At 38.5% G+C, this 16,478-nt stretch overlaps 1 protein-coding gene across 2 annotated transcripts in view; it reads left to right on the forward strand.

Moving 5' to 3' along the window:
* Positions 1-16,478, forward strand: part of LOC110376435 (myosin-I heavy chain) — a 71,729-nt gene that overhangs the window by 10,262 nt on the left and 44,989 nt on the right. Inside the window, exon 2 of one of the 2 annotated variants that reach the window (XM_064039652.1) lies at positions 13,967-14,028. The exons of the other annotated variant lie outside the window; for it this stretch is intronic. The gene's annotated coding sequence lies outside the window, so the exon portion shown is untranslated. The remainder of the gene's footprint in view (positions 1-13,966; positions 14,029-16,478) is intronic. 2 annotated transcript variants of the gene reach the window in all.

Consider the following 16,478-nt stretch of genomic DNA (forward strand, 5'->3'; position numbering starts at 1 on the left):
CACCAAGACCAAGCGTCTTGGTGACAAAAGACTGTGAGAAACATGGATTCCTTAAACTTTAACATGCACCAGATTTATTTTATGATCTGGACGAGGATTAGTCTTCTTTATTGTAGACCAAGGAGTCGCTTAGTGTGAGTGCAGGGTTTAACTTCAGACCGCGATCTATTTTAGGAGCCACATCGTTTATTTTTATATCCCCGGGTGTCCTACCAATAAATAAACGAAAGCGCCATTATACTTTTGATTTTAACCTTTGTTTCCTATAGAAGGATTTTGGATACTCTGCTTGTGTCAAACCGGAATTTATTGGCTGTTTATGAAAATAAATAGATAAAATTGTATTATCATTCATTACATTAAGTAGTTACTTATTACAAATATTTTTATATGGTCTATAACAAGTTATAAATGAATCATTTGTCCAGATAGATTTGTGGCACTAACTTTTTAAAGACTGTGTATGTAAGCTTACACTGTAAGATTTTTTGTACATGGGGTACTAATTTACCTTTGCTAAGCGTAAATTTTATCAAACGCTGCATAAGACTTGCGTGACTTGACCTGATAACGCACACGTGTTTTTATTATTTACATAATAGTTCAATTGAACGCAAAGAGAACCATCGACTCGAAAGATGCAGCTGACTTGATTGAAAGTCACGTAATTGCCTAGATTCACTCGTAACACACAAAGGCAGTCTGGTTATGTCATTCAATTAGACCTGGCAAGTGCTTAGAGCCAGGTGCATGCAAAATAGGTCATACTGTTAATACAGAGTACAAAATTGCAGCCTTTACTTTTTGCTTCGGAACATGGGTGTTCTGATCCATAGATGCATCGATAGGGCTACTAACAATAAATGACCTCTTAAGAGGACGAATTGGAATTTTTGGCGCCAAGGATGTCAATTTTTCTCAGTAAATACAAAACGGATCAAAATACAACTTGGTTACCTGAAAGTTCATGATATAAACCTTATTTTGTTAGTTGTAGAAACATGATTAGGTAACTTTTATAACAGAGAAAAATATATCAAACATACTTACTTATTCTTTATTGTACACAAAAAACATATAAAAATACACACAACACAGAGAAGACATGTACAAAGGCGAGCTTAACCCAGAACTGGGTTCTCTAACAGCAAACCTTAGAGCGATAGAGAGATGCGATAGGGAAGAGAAAATTAAAAAGTGCACAACATTAAACAAAAGAAAGATAAAACTACATAACATAAAATATATACCTATAAATAAAATATAAAATATAATAAATAAATAAATACATACATACAAATAAGGTCATGTTGACAGGAAATGTTCTTTAATTCGTCTCTTGAAGACATCTAACGATGTGCTGTCACGTATACTGTGAGGCAGAGCGTTCCAAAGCCTCACAGCGCGAACAGTGAAGGATCCATCATAACGGCTCGAAGTATGAGGAGGGACACGGAGTAGAAGAGATGAAGAGGAGCGACAGGGTTTGCCTCTAGGAACAAGGAACTCGAAGCGTTCCTTAAGATAATTTGGAGCGTTGGGATTGTGAAGAAGAGAGAAAGAAAAGACAGAATATGAGCATCTCGACGCTGCCGAATTGGCAGCCACTTCAGCTGGCTCCGGAATTCAGACACATGGTCGTATTTCCGGAGGCCAAAAATGAAGCGGATGCACAGATTCTGCAGACGCTCGAGTTTGTTAAGAAGTTCCTCAGTCGCATCAAGGAAACAGACATCGGCATAATCTAAAAGAGGGAGAAGAAGCGACTGAGCGAGAGTAATTTTTGTCGGAAAAGGCAGGAACTTCTGGAGACGTTTGAGTGACTGAAACGAGCAAAATACCCTTCTGCTTACTTCTGCAACGTGTGAACCCCAGGATAAATGACAGTCCATAATTACCCCCAAGTTCTTGACCGTAGAAGAGTATGGGATTGCAACGCTATCATATGAGACCGGTGGTGGTGAAGACAGCTTATTAAGGAAATATCTGCCACCAATAATGAGAGCTTGTGACTTGGCAGGATTGACTAGAAGCCCGAAATCCTTAGCCCATTGACTTATGTTTCTAAGATCATTATTGATGGCATCAATTGCTTTCGGTAGCTCTTCAAGTTTGAAGTGTTGATAAAGCTGCAAGTCATCTGCATAGAGATGGTAATGCGAAACTAGTGACTTAGTGATGGCGTTTATAAAAACGGAGAAAAGTAATGGAGAGAACGCCACCTTGAGGAACACCCGCAGCGAGTTCCCGCCACTCAGAGGAAGCCTCATCAACGCGGACCGACTGTGAGCGACCTCGAAGATAAGAGTTGAACCACCCAACGGCAGAAGGAGATACATTTAGTGAGGATAGGATACCTAAGAGGATGTCGAAATCAACTGAGTTAAATGCACTGCTAAAATCCAGCAAAACCAGTACAGTTAAAAGCCCCTTCTCCATAGCCAGCCGGATATCATCAGTAATTTTGATGAGAGCCGACACTGTACTATGGCCAGGGCGAAAACCAGACTGGTATGGACTTAGCAGGCTGTTAAAGGAGAGATAACGAGAAAGTTGATTGTTGACAACACTCTCAAGGACTTTGGATAGAATTGGAAGTATGGATATAGGACGATACTGAGACACTGAGGATGGATTGGAGACTTTGGGCAAGGGCAACACATGAGCTTTTTTCCAAGCCGATGGAAAGGAGCTAGTGAAGAGGGAATAATTGACTAGGTGGAGAATGACAGGACTGATGATATTAAGGATAGGAAGGAGCATTTGTAGGTGAAGGCCGTCATCCCCGACAGCTTTTGTGGAGATGGATAGAATGGCACGTTTGATATCTCCCTCCGTAGCCGGGTGGAATGAAAACGAAGTACATTTAGGCAAAGAAAGGTTTGAGAGATACTGAATAGTAGACGATTTAACGTTGTCGCCCAGCGTTACTGGTGACTTCGAGAAATGGTCATTTATTGTGTTGAGGTTTATTTCGGGAGCGCTATCATTAGCGACCTTCCCGATACCAAAAGACTTAAGAAATTGCCATACTTGTGCTGTGTTGAAGTTTTTAATGGAGTTGTGAATATGGCGTCTCTTCGCATCTCTGCACAGACGACTGCAGCGATTACGTAATTGCTTGTAAAAAGACCAGTTCTCCTCAGTTGGATCCCTTCTGTAGCGTCGCTTAGCCTTATCCCGTCTTGACATTTCCTGTTTTATACTGTCAGATAGCCACGGGGCTGGAAGGTGTTTGACTCTGACTTTTTTAACAGGTGCATGTTTATCATAGAGTTCCAACACTAACTTGTTAAATTCAGATACCATGGAATCCACATCAGTGCAGTCGTAAACAGGAGACCAGTCAATTCTGCCCGCATCCTCCATCAAACGATCCATATCAATGTTCTTGAAACTGCGAAGGAAAAGAAACTTGGATTTACGCTTAGGAGGACGAATCTTATAAGATAGAAACAAAAGGTCATGATATGAGAAAGAGGCAGGAAGTTGACCATGAGTGGCTACTTTGCTAGGGTCTGATACTATTATAAGATCTAGAAGAGAGGGATTACAGTGAGGGGCGTGATGAGTAGCATTAAGCTGAAGAATGTTCATATTGACAGAAGAGACAAGAGATCGAAGTTTACGGCTGCGCACATCATCCTTAATTAAACAGGTGTTGAAGTCTCCGAGGATAATTGTGTGGTCATAACAGGGAGTGAGAGATTCAAGTTTCGACTCAAAAGAAGAAAAGTAGTCGAAAGTGCACGAAGGATTATAATATACACCTAAAAGTATTTTGGCACCATTAAAATTAATTTCGATAAAGAGATGTTCAGCGAATTTAGAGTAATCGCTCGGAGACTTGTCCACAATGTGATAGGAGATATCACCCCGTAGATAAATGGCGACCCTCCGCCTCCCTTGCCAGTTCTGTCATTACGGACAAGTTTGTAGCCGGGCAAGGAATATTGGGTGGAGGGAAGTGCTGGTTTGAGGAAAGTTTCAGAGACAAGGATAGCATGAACAAGGTTTGAGTCAAAAGAGGACAGGAGATCAGCATGATGAGCGGGAACACTTTGAGCATTTATGTGGACCACATTGAAAAATTTACTGTAGGGAGAGAAAGTAGTAAACAGTTGATCACGCAGATGCACTGAATCATCACTGAACGCACTGGCAAAGCTCTCGTCAGATGCACAAGAAGACGAACAAGAAACAAAACTGTCATCAAAATTGTCGAACATGACAAATAATTATTGACAAAAAAAAAATATATATATATATATAAAATAAAATAAACTAGAATAAAATTAAAATAACAGTTACCTAATATTCAAAACATCCTCGATGCACTCGCTAGTTAGTTAAGTATAACAATACATGGATGAAAAGGTTCGTATCTGAATATAGTTTCCGAACGAATTCAGGCATAGAGGTAATCTGTGGAAGATGTTGTCATAAAAACTAAACAAAAATGTTACGTGACCGTCAATACAAAACAAAAAAAATAAATAAATTATTTTGCAAGCCTTTTCGGTTTCTTCCCTGATGGAGACTTGTTGGACAATGGACTTTCCCGTGTGCCCACTGTCAACTCGCTAGCAGAAACAGCCGACGTCGGAAACTGCCGTGTCAATTGCTGCAGTTCAGCTGGGGATTCTATTTTTCGCCGTGACTTGTCTGGCAGCAGTATCACTACCTTGCCTTCAGACGTCCAGCACTGCCTCACCCCAAAATGCTTGCGAGCGGCAAGGAACGCATCATGTCGGGGCTTGGTCAGAAACTCCGTGAAAACCAGTCCAGAGCCCTTCAACATGGTCTTGCTTCGCCACACTTCACTGCGTAGACTGAGGCTATGGAATCTGATCAGTAGAGGACGTGGCTTACCCGTCGCAGTGCCCAGACGATGACATGAGGCTATATCCACCGCAGAAATGTTGGTCATCTTCAATTTCTCTGTAAGAACTATGACAGCCTGAGACACATACTCTTCATCCTTCTTTTCCGGAAGACCATGTAGAAGGAGAACTTGCCTGCGTGAGGCCATCTCATGCCTGTCCAGACCCAGCGTCAACAACTCCATCTGCAGTTTGAGGGCACTCATAGTCTTCCATACCAGACACTTGAAGTCCGTGTAATCCCGGGACAGGCTGGCAATGGATTTATGTGGGGCTTCATTGTTGCTCACACTCTTCAGCTCCTCTTCATATGCTGCCATCCGTGATGTGAATGTGTTGGACAGTGCTTCCATACTGCCAGCAAGTTTTGTGTAGAGGTCCATAGTTATATGCAATGTTGAAAGTGTAATTATAGTGATACACCTGAGAGTTTTATATAAGTGAGTGCATCTATGGATAATGTCACTATTTAGTGCATATGCACAGAGAAATAAACAATATTTGTATTTATAAACAAAATAAAACTCAGGAGCGATTATAAAAGTTGTGCTCTTTTCAACTACCCTCAGAAGAATATACCATATTTTTAAAAAGAGATACATACCTACCTCTTTTTAAAAAGAGATTCACATATTATGGGCAAACGGGACCGATTAAAGCCTCTTAACTTTTTTAGTAGTTGAGTATATACATACTCTTTAAAATTGTAGTAGGATTTTTTATCAAATTATCATTTCTAAATAATAAAATTACAAAACCATTTTGTCGCTTACGACTTTTAGTTATAAGCTAGCGCGCGTATTGTTATCCTCGCCCCGCTCAGACGCTCCGACCCCTTTTGGCGCCTTAGATGCGCGTGCCGGTTATGGAATTATTGTTGACCACTTCCTCGCCTTAAAACCAAAAGTTGCGTTCGCAATTTGTTAACGTTCATCAAGTTCACAAACATGAGAATATCCTAAATATACGCTTCACGCTACCGGACATCCAGTATCTTGCATTATCATGCGCCCTCGCTTCCAACTTATCGCCCTCCAGTGCGAGCGCCTCTGCGGTTTGTACAAAGCTAATTTGATTCAATAAATTATCCTGGTTGTCTCAAACATGTACCTATAACGCTATATTATCATTATGATTTTTTTGCCTCTTACTCATCTTAAGTGAAATCCTCACACGTTTATACCTCATTCCCATTAAAAAATTACAAATCAATCATTTTTACCTAGTTACACACTAAAATGTAGAAATATTACGTTATAGGGTTATCACGCCTATGAATGTACAAATAACCCCTTTCCTAATATTTACATTCAATTAACTCATAGATAACAAAAGTAATAAATTATTGTAATGACAACACTTACGATAGAGTTAACAACACTTGTAACACTATTTCTGTTGACATCATAATATTTGGTCTTTTCATCAATAGCAACTGTCGCTAGATATCGATAGAGGCATTTTATCACGTTTTGTTACAAATAAATTGTTTCACTCCTAATTAGTCAGGCGGTGAACGAACTGTAGACCTTGAGATTTCTCGATTTATTTCCAGATTTATGTTTAATCTGTATCACTGTGTCATTTTGGAGTAACTCTCACTTTAGTTAAAGTTGTTCATACGTACCAAAGAATCAACCCCTAAATAGGCTAAAGCAAAGGCATAATAGAAGTATGTTTTAGCCTGGTATAGGTCTTCAGGCACGCGATGAACATAGGTGTCTAAGTAGGTACAGTCTACAGCGGAGGTCATAAAAATTCTTCACACAGTATTAAGATATCTATTCTCGTTATGCTGGTCGAGACAAACATCTGGGAATGTGTGTGACCAAATTATATTGCTTTGTTAGGACTGACTCAAGTTTTTTACATAATAATGCACATCGTCATATTTTTATGATATGACAAAATATTATGTCGTTACGGCCCATTCGTCTTTATTGCTAAACACACATTACTTTATCCAGTACCTAAATAACAATGTGACGATAATGTTGATCTTACAAATTGTTCCCTACAACCCCTATCTCAATGAGCTTGTCCTTATCACGTACGTTATGGCCCCTTGGAGAAACGAACAGGATGCCACGTGCTCCGGCCCTCACAAACCCTTCTTACAATACTTTTACACCATATGCACATGGAGTACTACGCTCATGACCTTTTCGAAGGCCATCAAGTAAATTATGTTCCGCCTTGCTCATTTGAGAGTAAAAAAAACTGCGCCGAAAAGTTCCGAGCGGAAAAAATAAAAGGTTTGCCCACCAGCTGCTCGTCAATTTCTGCAAGCTGCAGAATGTGAACTGATAAAAAATGTCATTATAATAAATAAGATAATGGACTTATAAGACTGGAGAACAACTTTATTGACTTTGTACTTACTGTATTTGAACGATTGAAGAACCTAGGAAGTTAAAATAGTTCGGTTACGAATAGTATTTATTTGATGACGAAAGTTAGTACATTTCCTAAACACGCTCATTGCTCATAAATCAAATAAACATAATTTAATCCGCTTGTCAATAACAAACACCAATAAAATGTCGATTGAAACTCATCAATAGATTCAATCACCTTAATTCGGTCCATAATACAATTCAAAAGAATCAATCTTCATTACACTCATTCCATGCCATCAATATAATTTACTGTGAAAATAAATCGTTCTTCTAATGAGAAATTGAATCTAAAAGTATTTTATTACTTTTTTTATTTAGAGCTAACGATAACGTTTAATGTTGGCGATATAAATAAACAATTGGGCACTCCTTTTGGATACGAAATGTATGCAGGTGTTACTTACTGTGAAACCATTAATTTCGTTGTAAATTTGTCTGGCACTAAAATTACCATGTGGGGTTCCGTATACAAAATGTAGTTGAACACTGGGGTTTTTCAACTGACTACAATTTGCGGTGAATTAAAACAGTCCTTGGTGCTCCGCAATGAACGTGTAAAACTAGAGAAGTCTATTGAACACTTTTTAAGTAGAGCAACACTCCACAGATTGTCTGTTTTTTATCCACTGATCAAACGACACAAATAAGCTCAGTTTATGTTAAAATTTTGAAGCGGATAATTTGGTCGTAAATCTGGCCTTCGTTACATTCTGAGTGTATTGTCCTAAAAATAAATCGGTTGTGGTCCGAATAATTATGGCTAATAAATTGAGATTACACACGTGGTCGGGTCGTTGACCCAAATATGGCCGAAATTGTAACCCCCTCGGCGAACACATGGTTTGCTCAGACTTGTTTGCACATAACTAGTAACATAGGACTAGAACTATTGCTCTGGCTATTGACAGATCTCGTTACGATTTGTAGGTCAATTAACGTCCTGCCTTGCTTCTAAAGTATTACAAGGGCACACATTTAATGTAATTGTTTGCCCTTAATGTACCTATAGATAGACAACGAAACCAATAGCGGGAAGTCCAATTTGAAGCAAAGTTGCCAAACTAGCCAAATGTTTTGCCATTTAAATTCTTTTCAGCTTTTAACATGGCTGCGCATGCTTGATTATTACAACGTAAGATTAATGGCAATAAAAAGGCAATCAAGTGCGTCGTCCTACATTCGGGGCATGTGCAAGGCACTAGAAGCGTTCACGAACCAGAGAGCCCTCGACGCCATTAAGAGTACCTTCACGAATGGAGCCACGGGTGACTCGTCAATTTCCGTCTGTTTCGGAACACGATCCTTTTAAAGTCTATTACTTCTGGTACAAGGGTGTATTTTTGCAGGCAGAAAGTATTAAAATGAAAATACTTGACGAGTTTTTCATAAGTTTATTAGTACTAGTGGAAAAAGCAGTAAGAAAACTTAATTAATGACGGTAGCTTTTTCCTTCGCGATACAGATTGCATCTGAATTGTTCCTATCCTACAATGTAGCGGCTACTTAGTTGATACAATTGCCTGTACAATGTTTTTGTTCTGTTTCTCAGTGTAATGAAACGTAACACGATTCTCATTCGGGTTTCAAAGAGCTGGTAGACCAATCAGCAAAGTGATACAGCATGTTTTAACCAATGTATCATTATGTCTTTTGGTTTCATTGATAGCGTAATTTTCTTAAGTAGCATCACTGAGTTCTTTTAATACTTTGACATGCTCCACTATGTACATTATTTATTTTTGAGAGTATCTTATGGTTAAAATTACACATCCCGCAACATCAAGCCCATATTAGTGAATCTAAGGTGTTTAACTGTCACGACACTATCTGACGTAGAATAGGCCGCGTCGCGTGGTTCAAACAAAGTCCCGCTCGATGGCCCATAGTAATGGCCGTCGTCACGCACGCTCGTACTATCTTACTATTTTACTACTACGAATCTTTACTTCCGAGAACGTCGGCTAATTGTTACGTCAAGCCGTTTTTGCTATCTTCGATTTTAATGATCCTCTCTCTTACACGTATTATACCGTTTATTTGTTGTTTTTTCATTCATCACGCGATGTATAGTTTTTATCCATAGTACGCGATCTTTCATTGCAGCCATTCTAAACCAAACGTTCGTCGAGTGCGTTTTTAGTAAAGTTTTTTGAACTAATTTCAGTAATCAATTACATGCCGTCATTTGTGCCTTCTTTTTGCTTTCATTTACGATCATGATGATGTGTTGACTGTTTGACAGTTGAATGGCGTGGCTATGAAAGCAGAGGTGAGGTAGTAACGCTTGCGTGCTGGCAATGGCGCTCTATGCTAATACCTGGCTAGCTCCCACACAGCGTGCTCACAGGCCATAATACCTGTGTTGTGTGTTGTCTCGAAAAGCTGCGAATTTTCTCACATGTCCCGTATTTGTCCATACATAACAGTTTGTTTAGGGCACTCGTGTGTTTGGGCTATTAATGTTGTGATAATGAGTTGTAACTATTTCTTACAAATGATTGATGAAGCTGTTAGTCTGTAGTGTACCTAACATTAGAAACAAATTTCGATATTCTTCGTTTTGATATCACGAAATATATTAAGTTTAGATATTTCACGAAAATGTATCTATTTATCTGTCAAAGACAAGAACAAGACTACAAACTTTATATTTATTTTGAGTATCCCTTTGAAGATAGTAGCATAACAAATTCAGCAATCTTGACCCCAAACACCATAAAAACAGCCCGAGGGAGTAATTTGCAACCGCTTTGCATCCCTTACGACGACGAATATAGAAGATACAGGATATTTCAGTCCTTATAAAGCATCATCAGATTTTTTATATTCTAAACAATTAAATGAGGCGTTGCACAGTCATAAACCATGTGTAAAAACCTTCTTTAGGAAGTTAATTGCCATTTATTTCTTATTGCAGAATGTAATTCAATCGACGCTTCCCATTTGATGCATTTGATTGTTTTCTTCTCAACATAAATATATTTTTGCCAATCTCCCAACGCATTGTTTGTTAAGGAAGTAACCTACACACTGGGAACTACACTATATACGCACTTAAGAAGAAAAAACCGACTTGTTTGTTTTGTCTAGTTCTTTTCTGGGCTTCGTTAGACTTGTTTGCGTGTAAAACAAAGCGGTTTATGTTTTAATGGTATACGTAACATGGTCGTTGACCCGTGATCCATGCTTGGAAGTGATCCAACTTAATGTTTTCGGCAAACCGACCTCGTACTGAACATAAAGGACACAGCAGAATAACATGTTGTCTGAAAAATAACTTAGGACGCTTTTGAAGAAGAAGATTTTGAAGAGAAGGACACTATGGATAAGGCAGATCATAACATCAAAAGTAGAAGCATACAGATTTTTTCTTTTTAAGTCATCATAATTTTAATCCCGCTTTCCGACTTCCTTTTTGCGCTGGGGCTGAGTAGGTCAAACCACTTCCTACTGACATGCTCCTTCGCTTCGCACATACCGTAGTATACCTGCGTATATGACTCGCTGGTTATTACGTGGCTTATGTAGGTCATGTCCATACTGTCTTATCTTTACTATGCGGTCAATCTGCTAGTTATTCAGACGTGAATATCTACTTCCTTGCGGGTCTGGCTACGTCACCATGTCACCCCATATGATTAAAATGTCAAGTAAAGATTCATAGTGTTTCTCATCCAAAAGAATGACTCATTTTCAAACTTATGCAGGTATGGATTGGATTTTGCTCTAATTTCGTGACGCAAATCGAATTAGAGATAGTTTTGCGCAATTCAAACAGTATTTGAAAGGGTGTTTTTTGCTTCAATATAGTAGACAACGTAATGATATCGGTGGTATGGTGCAAAAAGTGTTTATGCATCAAAAAGCTTAGATAATTTGATATTCGTGCAGTGAATCAGATATTTGCGTGTTATGGTGCATTCTTCTTTGTATCGACGCGAGGTAGTCGACGGAAATTGCTCATTGCTCCACACTTTTAATGGCTACTTCCTTAATGAAAGCTTAATGAGTCTGCATGTGTGGAGAGGAATTGTTCACAATTATTAAGTTTCTTTTTTGGTGTTGCTATTCTCGTATCTGAAATACTGTGTATAATCATTTTGTGGAAATATTAAACGAGCTATGGTTATTTCAGACTTCCATAATTAATTATGGTTTATGTTTGTAACAAAAAACAGGCGCCAACGTTTATTTTCATCAGAGTAAGTGTTGGACCTATAGGACGTTCTAATTTTATACATCCTATTCTCATATTGTTCTTTACAGAAGAACCAAATCACATTAAATAACGAATAATGTCTTCCATTACTCTTCGGCGCCCCTTCGCCCAGGCGACAGCAATAAATTATAATTTTCTTCCTGGCGCCACCCATGCGTAACCCCAGGTTTACCCCCTTATATCCTTGGAATTACAAGTTTCACCTTAATCTAAGATATCTGTAGGACGAACCCTCAACATCATAAAGGAAAATAAATAAACAACAATCTTCGTAATAACCTGGACAAGATAAGATAATAAAGTTAATCACCATGATATATCCTAGTAAGCCTCGAGAACTTCCTTAAACTTCCAACAGACATGAAGTCTTCGAAAATGTATTAACCGAAACTTCCGCTTATTGTTTTAACAATATTTAAATCAATACGTTTATAACCACTACACGACCGGGAGCGTTCGGAAACATTCGGTCGCGTGACGTAACCGAATTAAAAAAACAGGACTCTGAATCCCGCTATTTTCCGGTGCTCGCCCAAAAAGTAATCGTGGTGACTAAATTTTAATAATATTTTTGCTTAATAACTGTGTAATGAAGTTTTAATAGATGCACGTTGGTGTATCATGCATTTTAATAGTTTGCGAATTTCCTGCCATGCCTCGAGCCGTGTTGGAATTCCTTAATTACAAATAGCAGCAGTTATAATTAACACTTATCATTTTCCCAGTATTCATTTTATGGGAACAATACTCGATGTTCTATTTATTAGCCAAACGCTTGAGTTCATACGGAAAATATGTATGTAGCATGGAAGTTAATAATTTTGCAGCTATTACGTTGACTGAAGTACTAGTGGATAGCGTATGAAAATTTCCTTCTGATTGTCAAAGAACCATTGGGGATTTCTAAATGTAGAGATATCCCTAACATTACTCAATTATTCAGTCCATTTGAGTTGGAGTAGACTGACCCCGTGCAATAGCAGGTAATAGAAGAATGCCAACCTCTTATTTTTAGGCAGATGTTAAATAATTTATCATATCACTTGCTAGTCCATTGTCACGGAAGTCCGAATTGCCAAAACGTACAGCAAAGATAAGTTTATCTTAAATCCGCTTCCGTAAGGAACTTACATTGGTCATCATTGCCAAAATATTTATCTCTTGAATGACAAAGTGCGATGGTACACTGTTTATTCAGGGCTCGATGCTGCCAGTTTTGCCACTCGCTTCACTTTAATATTCCAACAACCGCTCAGAATGCCAAAACAGACCCGAAACTTCACTTCAACAGTAATTGAACATAAATACAGCAGTTATTGCCTACAAGCGTTTTAGTTGGAGATCCCAACACTGCAAGCTGTGTAATTAAATCACCGAAACTGACCTGAATAGACCAATTTCTTCGTACCTGGATTGTTATGAATGTATGTATATGTGCCTTGTATTTGACAAACTACGTTATTGCATGTAACTGGTAACTTTGTCACTGCGTCACCAAACAGCTCCATTCAATATTCGGTGCGGCCTGAGGCAAATTACGGAACTCAATATTGAACAGTGGGTATCAGAATATTCACTAATTAAGCGTGGAATTCTGTAATATCTACTGGATTCAGTCTAGTCATCTGCATAGTAGCACAGTAATTACTGTAAGTTCCTGGTGGATTATAGGAGGTCTTTAGGATCCTTAATTAATATAGTGACAATAAATCGGAACTTCATCAGGAGTTTGTCAATCAACTAACAAATTATAAATGTGATCAACTTATGATTTTAAATATTTAACTACTATCTTAAGTTTCAAAGATTTCCAACATGATTGTGGTTAATTAATAGTGTAACAATGAAATTCTAGGATTCCCATATTGTAAACTCCAGCGTTACTCGTGCAGAAACTCGATTATTACATGGCTGCCGGAGGCTCGGTGCTATGATAGAAAACTCAATATTGATACCTGTTACCCGTTAACGTGAAAATATTCCATCCCGATGCGACCTGGTTCTCGCTACGGTAAATTATTGATATTTGATGCCGCTATGCCGGTATGGGATTACGTTTTTCCGAGAATACTTCTTGAATAGATGGTTGTGAATGAAAATTGCTAGGGCTGATTTAGATTTGTTTTTAGTTTCGTAACTTTGATTACGTCATAATTATCTGGGGTGCTCAAAGGGCTTAGGATACCCTAGGGCGGATTTTGGAAACGTAATAATATTGAAACCCCCCTTAATACTGCTTCACCAACCCCAAGAGATTCATTTTGACACAACGCTGACTGACTTTCTTCTTTTGGTTGATGGCATTCAAATGTTTCAGTCCATTTAATTTATCTTTAAACCACAAATTTGTCCGCACCAATTACGGACATTGATCGTATATTTGCCCAAACCACCAACAACAAACCACAAAAAAGCTCCAAACCAGTAAAAGGACAAAAGCACTTATGTGATTATTTTCCTTTCAGATCGTGAACGATGAGACGGCCGTAACGAAGCTAATTCATCGCGACACGTATCAAATAAACAGGTGGGTTCGACACAGGGTGCGTTTCCTAACACCTGCTTCTTAGAACGAGTCGTTTGTTATCTGTGGCACGCTCGCATGCTGCCTCTTTTGTTAGGACTTTTTATTATTACAACCTTCGTTGTTACTTTAAATTGCAATTTGATTACATTGTTTTAGGATATACCTACCTATTGCTACTGTTGAATAAAACAATGATTTAACTGACCGCATTCCGCCTCAGAAGGTACGTAAGTAAAAAAAAGTTCCTTGGAATGCGGTAAATTCCAAGGCAACCGCAAAAGTCCCTTATTTAAATATCCGCTTCAAATGCCTTTACCTTATAAAGAGCTTGCATGCCCTTTTTGAAGACAAAGGGTGTAGTTATGGGCTAGTCCGCCTATCACCCATCTATTCGGCATAAGGTCTGGAGAGTCAATGCATCAATAGGCCCATACTGGCGACTACAATAAACAATGGACTGATTGTAATTCCGTGCGGCTCGTCTCGAGGAAGTTGTACTATGTCGCGGTGACGGCGGAATCCATACTTCTTGTAATCGTCGACATACTCTTTAGCACCCACCGCTATGGGAAATAACTTCCGTTCCATTAAGGTTTTGTGGTCATGGGAATGTGATCATTATTTTTATTTCTGATACGAATCTGAATCAAATGAAGTGGTCGGTATTATTAATTCCCTGAAAAATAATGTAAATTAGAATAATCATTGTGTGTATGTACCTACTCTACTACTGATACAGCTATTATGCGAGTATTTTTAGCATTTTCCTTTTCCTTGTTATTGTTATGTTGACTGTTTAGCTAAATTAAAATAGCTTTATTACAGTTGACATGTAATTGCCAACATGCATAATAACTATACTTACGTGCTACAATGGAAACATATTACTTTACCAGCGACTAATACCCCTTATTTAACAAACAAACTATTACTATCAATCATAATTTTCAAAGTCGAGTCTAAGAAAAATAACAAAGAAGAAATCTTGCGCGACACATGAGTTCAGTAACCCTAAACTGCTGACGGGTATAATAGAGGCGAGCACGCCTCCTGGCTCTACGACCACTTGAGTGCGGCCCAGATTTTTTCTCCATTCACAACAAGCTGGTCTTTCTATTAATTATTAATTACGGCCAAGACAAGATCTACTCTCCTGTTAAATCAAATAATTACAGACAGTATCTTGTATCGTCTGACATTTTGTGTGCACATTCACAAATAGGTACAAACGACAGATTTTAGGAGCAGCCTTAGAATAGTTAAAAAAATCTTATTAAGAACACCTGCACATGTTTGCCTTTTGGCATAACCACAGTTCAATCCAGGTATTAAATTCTGAAAGTTTAATGGGAGTGTTTAAAACTTCCTTATAACTTTCAAATAATTTCTACTGCTTAACCCGACCGTACACGAATTCAACTCAAGCATTCACATTAGTAAGGCTTTCAAGCGTGCCTTAACCCTAACTTGCCACTTAGGATTCCACAGACCTAGTTGCTGAGCATCCGCGACCTAATTCTCTCAGTGTGCTCCGCTTCACGCAGACTCGTCCGTTGATTAGTTTAACAAACTCTTCTGTAATGTAAATCGAGGAATACCGAACGTTTTGGAAATGTGGCGGAACTCAATGTTTGTCTTTTACAAGCTGTTAGCTTGTTTAAAACTTTGTAGAGGTATTTTGAATTGGTTTTATTTGCAACCGATTTCGTAAAATCGTACCTATTTCTATTCAGTTCAGTTTACTCAATCCACTTTGTTATTGTGCTTTTGGAAAGATGTAATTTGGAAATTGCACCACCGTTCTTATTTACTGCTTCTGGCTATGTAATTCCCATAATATGGCCACAAAAATTTTGATTACACATAAAAGGCGCAACAAATCTGTCGACGTGTCGCCCGTTAAATCCTGCAGCTGGTGGAATTGTGCTGAACTAGGACACGCTTTGAGAGTGAAACCGAGCACACTGCAGGCCATCCAATACGGGTGCCGTCAGTCTCTTTGATGCCTGTTTACGTGATATCGCGTGGAACGCTGGCCTGCTCGGTGCCACATGCAACGGATCTTCATTTAAATTGGATGGTGCACTGCGAATACGACCTGTTTATTTCTTTGCTTGTATTTTGAGGAAAAAGTACTTTTACAAACATGGTTGTTGCTGCCACAACTTTACAAACTTTGTTTCCTCTCGATAAAAACAAAGGCATAGATAGATCGGTGACATATGTAGTGATGTGGTCTTATCGAAAAGTTTAATCGATTTTAAATGGAGTCGCGAAGTTAAATTACCTTCGTTCATTGAAGTTAATAGCGACGTGGGAGTGTGAAGGTACGACGCTGTTCAAACGCTTACTGTACATCGATTAACAGCCTAATTACGTTTCGCGTCATTGACTATGAAACAATAAGACCTTAATTACTAAATAAAGGTGCTGTAGATAATCTATGAAAG

The sequence above is a fragment of the Helicoverpa armigera genome, chromosome 20, assembly GCF_030705265.1.
Source record: "Helicoverpa armigera isolate CAAS_96S chromosome 20, ASM3070526v1, whole genome shotgun sequence".
Lineage (NCBI taxonomy): Eukaryota > Metazoa > Arthropoda > Insecta > Lepidoptera > Noctuidae > Helicoverpa > Helicoverpa armigera.